Here is a 5,825-nt window from a genome sequence, read left to right on the forward strand (position 1 = left end):
CCACAGCAAATATCCTAGAGTGTCCTGTAGTGTGTAGACAACCGTTAAGAAATACACTTGGTTGTCTATAAAATATCACATCAGTATCCTTGCCCCATTCAAATTCCTTATAGATCCATGTTGTAGTTTTAGATGAGTAGATCTCCACACCTACGCACAAACCATCAACATCCACATACTCAATCACATGGAAGTGAGAGGAGGTTGTCGGATCAAACCCCAAGCGAGCCTCACCAACAGAATGGCCAACATCATGGGTGCTAGGCGGCATTATATTAAACTTCTAGGTATTCGATTGCAGATGACATAGCGGTATCCATCAGCCCCAAGGCACCAGCATAGGATAAGTCTATTGTAGCAATCTGAGACAGTTACATTATTAGGGTTGAAGGTCAAGAATTCAAATGAGGGGGCTGTACACCAGAGACACTAGTGAAGTTTCGATTGTTGTTCTCACTGTCGTAGAAGAAGCTAGCCACAGTCTAGGGTAGTACCTTATGGTTGTCAGAGATGAGGTAGTTCCAGGAGCAACAGACACATTTGTAGGAGAACAAGGAGCGAGCAGGGATGTGACGGGGGATCTCTAGAACAAGATCCTATGTGAGGCTGGCCTGTGTGTTCCTATTGTTTGGGGCCGCCTCCATTTCGAAGAGCCTACGAACATCATTGTGCAGTAGGATGAGAGCTTCCTTAGTAATAAGATCACTAAAGAGGAAAATAATCCGACAAAGATCCATCAGTGAAGTGCAAAAGCATACCCATGGATCTAGCGGCAGCGCGGCGCGAGGTGTGCAATGGTTCACACAAATTGCGAGAGGAACAATGTGTCGTGCGGGAGGTGGCAGCGGCGCAGCGCGAGGCGTGCAATGGAGAGATGAACAATGTGCCAACCTTGAAGATGGAGAAGTGGAATGGTGATGCAACTGTGTTGTGGGTAGTTGGGAAATGGGGAAATAACTCACGCTAAATTTACTACCGCTGGTAGACCAAACGGTCGTGTAGGGCTGGCGGCCAGAACGCCTATCTAGTCAGCTCGTCTTTTCATGCAATGGAGAAAATACGACTGCCACATCTACTATTAACCCATCGGTGGTAGAAGTCTTAACTACCGGTTTCCTTTATCAGGAAGCCTCGCTATTAGTCCAACCGACGGTGGAAGTAAAACACAGTTGCTTCTATTGCTACGGTAGTAAAAGTGGCGATAGTGATAAATCAATTTGTAGTAGTGTCATAGGTGAGGTGGAAGTGGATGATGAGCTACATGAAGGGTTAGCAGGAGCAACAACAATAGGCTTATAGAATGATTCATCAATTATATCACAAGTTAAGCCTACATCATATGTTACAATATGCTCTTTCTCATTTTGCTCATCAAGTAGAAGGGAATGAGCTTTTCCAAGCTTCTTGTGAGCCTTGCCAAGCTTTTCATGGGCTTCCTCTAGCCTGTCATGAGATGCATTGAGCTCATCAAAGGCTTGCTTAAGGGCTTTTAGTTTCTTAAGCAAGTCTTTGCATTCCCTTCTCTTAATGTCAAAATATTCCTTAGCATCATCTAACATGTCAAGTAGTTCATCCTTAGTTAGTTTATCATCATCACTTTCACTTTCATTTTTATTATCATGTTCCTCATCACATCCATCATCACAAGTTTGTACCTTAGTGGCCTTAGCCATGAAGCATGATGGAGTGTCAAAGAGAGAATGTTGTTGATGTTTTACCACCGATAGCCTACCACGGGAGTACCCGGGGCAGTATGTTTGGGCTTCGGCGTATGCTGAACTCGATGGTTAACGCAAGAGACAGTCAATTTATCCTGGTTCAGGCCCTCGATCGTAGATCGAGTAATAACCTTACGTCCAGTCGACGCTAGCCTTTGCGTTGGATTGATCATGATATGTTGTGTTGTACAATTGTCGTCTTTTCTCAGGAGCCCTACCCTCCTTTATATAGTCAGGAGGCCAGAGTCCTAGTTGGTTTACAATGAGATTTCCTAGTAGGATTACTTAATAGTTCTACTACTAAGATTACATGGGAAGAATCCTAGTTGGACTAGATCTTCTCTCTCCCTTGCGGGGTATCCTGTGGGTCCCGCATCGACAAGCCCCCGAGCACTTCATGGTTGAGCTCTGAAAGTCTCGCTTTGCTCCTTCAAGTCTTGTTGAGTAGGAACAAAATGTCATCCGAGTGCTTTCTGGAGTGAAACCTTGTAGCGCTTCTTGGGATCTTCGAGTGGTGAGTGCTTTTTGAAGAAAAAGTACATCCATCTGGTTGTAGCCCCCGAGCCTCTTGCTATTTGGAACAAGGAGCTGGAGGATCTTGTCTTGAAGTTGCTCTGATTGTTCATTGAAGTTTTATCAAAAAGAACTCAAATATGGTTCGTTCCGGGTTCTTTTTGTCATAATGTCTTGGAGTGGTCTGCATTGAGGAACTGAGTGTAGCCCCCGAGCCTCTTGCTTTTGCTTGCAAAAGTTGGAGGGTCCAGGTTCTTGTCTTCAAAAAATTATGGGGCTATGTGTCCCATAGCCCCGTGCTTTGTCCGAGTTCTTCCCTTTAGAAAAGAAGTCGGATGAAGAGTCTTGATGTGTTGTCGTCGTTGTCAAATGTAGTTGTATGGTGGTGGTTGAGTGTAAATGTCTTTTGTTCACGGGTTGTACTGTGCTGGCATATTCTTCTGAATATGCCTGTCTTCGAGTACTGCTTCCTCTCGCCTGAGTCATCCATTATTGAGTCCTGTCTTTTCACTGTATCCTTTGTTAGGCTTATTTTGTTGGTACCCCAAGTCCATGTGCGCCGCTCCTTTGGTCTATAAATACTGTCCTAGAGTGCTTGTTTTCATCCATTGGACATTCTGTTGAAACCTTCGTAGTTATGAACATGGTAGTTTGTGAAGTAGAGCAGCCCCCAGGCATATTTTGTAGTTCTTGTGTGTCTTGTCGTAGCTAGAGGAAGTCTTGTGATAGGGATTAGAGGTAGGCTAATCCCGCGACAGCATTGTGCCAGGGTGTATGTGGTGGTAGTTGGAGGAAGTCTTGTGATGTGGGCTTCGTTCCTTCATCCGGCAGTTCTGGGTTAATCCTCATCGCCTGTCTTGAGACTATCCGGTGCAGATCAACACCATATCTAGCATCACATCGGTCTTGGGTAGACAGATGCCCGCCGGCCTTCTCTGCTCCATGTTGCCCTGCCGTGCTGCCGATTTCCGCCTTAGATGCACTGCGTCCGTCCTTTGAAGAAAACAGTGTAGCTGATGGCGGTTTGTCCTTCTGAGTAGCAATTTGGGACACGTAGTCGTTCTAGAGCCTAGCCGTGTCCGTGTTCCTCTTTGCTACTTTGCTTTTCATGGCGCCGAGTTCGTTGGGTCTTGTAAGATTTGTAATCTTTCATTTTTGAAGTTGCTTGTAATGTAATGAATCTTGTCTTCTGAGTTGTATTTTACTTTTCTGCTGTGATCTCTGTCGTTCATGAGGTTACCGAGTTCTTTCTTAAATAACTAGGTTACTTTGTTCCTTGCGAGGTAGCCCTTTCTCTCTTCTTGGTTTGACGAGTTGTTCTTGTAGTTCATCTGATAACCCTGCCGTGGTGCTGTATGGATAAGTCTGAAATCTGCCTGTTGGTTTGTACCGTTGTGTGGATTCGTGCCCTCTGCCGTTTTAGCTGTGTCGGTAAATGGACCGTTGCGTTCTCACACTGTGTTTTGACGGGCCTTGTGGGCCGTTTTTGTTACCGAAAAATCTATTTAAAGGCCTTTTATCTTCCTTTCCCTTGCTGCCTAGCTCTTGCCTCTAAACCCTAGCTTTCAGAAATCCGCCGCCGTCTTCGTCGCTGTCACTCGATCACCTTCATCCTAGCTTTCTCTTCCCTAGTGCCTTCTTTGCTTCCGCCAGTTCATGGGAAAGAAGAAAACTGCAAGCAAGTCTCAGGCGACCTTCGTGGACGAGGAGTCATCCCTTTCTTTGATCGAAAACCAGGAGTTCGTGGCCATGAGGGCTGCTCAGAAGGTTTGGCTGGCTCCAACAACAAGCGAAGACCAGCTGCGCGAGCTCATTAGCGATGGCTTGATCCAAAGCAAAGTCATCACTGAATGGAGAGTTCCGGGCGAGCATCGGGTTCTGGCTCTGGGTCCTGGTGAGATTGTCCTCTTTGTTTCCTTTGTTCGTGCTAGACTTTGTCTTCCTGCTTCCGCCTTCCTTCATCAGTTTCTTGGTTATTTCGGGGTTAGTCTGAACCATCTAACCCCCAATGTCGTTCTCCATCTTTCTGTTTTTGTTCACCTTTGTGAAGCCTTCCTTGGGATCCCTCCTTCTCTATCTCTTTTTTGCTTTTTCTTTTGTCTAAAACCTCAACCCTGCCGTGAAGAAACCAGTGTTCTTGGCGGTTGCGGGATTCAGTTTCGCCAGGGTCTCAAGATTAAGTTTTTTGACTATGACCTGGTCGACTCCGTAAAAGATTGGCATGCCGAGTGGTTTTACGCTGCCAATTTGATCCCTTCCCTCGTCGTCCACTCTGGATCTAGTTCTGTGGTGAACGACCGATGGGACAAGAAGCTTGAGTCACCTGCTGAGATTCAAGTGATCCAGCCGCTCCTTGATAGGATTAGCATGCTGAAATAGCAGGGTTTGACCGGCTTCGGTATCGTTTCGAGCTTTCTTCGTCGCCGGGTTCAGCCTTTGAAGGAGCGGGAACATCTTGGCTTTGAGTATTCTAGGGCCAAAGATCCCTCACGCATGGTCCCAGCTCTTGAGCTGACCGGTGAGGAGGTACTCGAGCGCCTCCAGAAAATGCTAAAGGGAGTGAGCATCATTCCTCCTGCCGTCTCCGAGTTTTCAGCCAACAACCCGCCCCCAGCTATGAGTTGTCTATCTTCTTGTTTGAGTACTTTATGTACCCTTGCGGCATCTGTTCTTGCTTAGCCTTTCTTTGTCTCGGTGTTTTATTCTTTTTCGCAGGAGCTTGGGTGGAACTTTGTCGATCCGATCCCCCTTGATGCTCTCCCTGCCGTGGCGGAGACTGGGGATCGTCTAGCTGGAACTTCTGCAATTAGTAAGTCCCAAACCTCTACAGCCCTTCCTGGGGTTTCTTCCGGATTCGTTGATGTATATGAAGAATATGTTCCTCGTCTAGTCCCTCGCGGTCCTCGTAGTGTCCTGAAGAGGGGGCGAACGGATGGGTCTTCATCTGGCCTACCTGTCTCCAAGAAGCCTCGCAAACCAAGTACTCCCTTAGGTACTCCAGTCGTTGCTAGCATGCTCTTAGGTGAGCACATTTAGTACTCTTTGTTCCTTTATTTTCCTATTTCTCTCTTGAACTGAGTAGTTTTTATCCTCTTTTTAGCAGGTGCTCTGGTTTCCTTGGCTAAGGAAGAAGAGGATGATGAAGTACCCCTTGTCATGTGGCGGTGAGTTGCTTTTCATATTCCTGTTGTATTGAATTTCTCTTCTTTGTCTTGACTTTCATTCTTGAACTTTTTGAAGTAATCAGAGGTCGGGTGTGAGTTCTTCCAAGGCTCCCGCGCTGACTTCTTCTGAAGCTCCGGTGTCGAGTTCTTTGGTTGCCTCTGTCCCGAGCTCTACCGCTCCTCCAGTGCAGAGTTCTTTCACGGTTCTAGCCCTGGCTTCTTCCGTAGCTCTATTGTCGGCTATCCCGCTCCCGTCGCTGAGTGGCGGGGACATTTTCGCTGTTGTGGTTCCCTCTGCGAGGTCTTCTTTTGGCTTCGCGAAGAAGAAAGTAGTCGGGTGAGTAAATTCTGGCTTTTATCCTTTTGGCTTCTTTCTTCCTTCTTCTGGTTCTTATCGGTGCTTCCTTTTGTCACTTTTCAGTGTTTCGTC

The sequence above is a fragment of the Miscanthus floridulus genome, chromosome 11, assembly GCF_019320115.1.
Source record: "Miscanthus floridulus cultivar M001 chromosome 11, ASM1932011v1, whole genome shotgun sequence".
Classification (NCBI taxonomy): Eukaryota; Viridiplantae; Streptophyta; class Magnoliopsida; order Poales; family Poaceae; genus Miscanthus; species Miscanthus floridulus.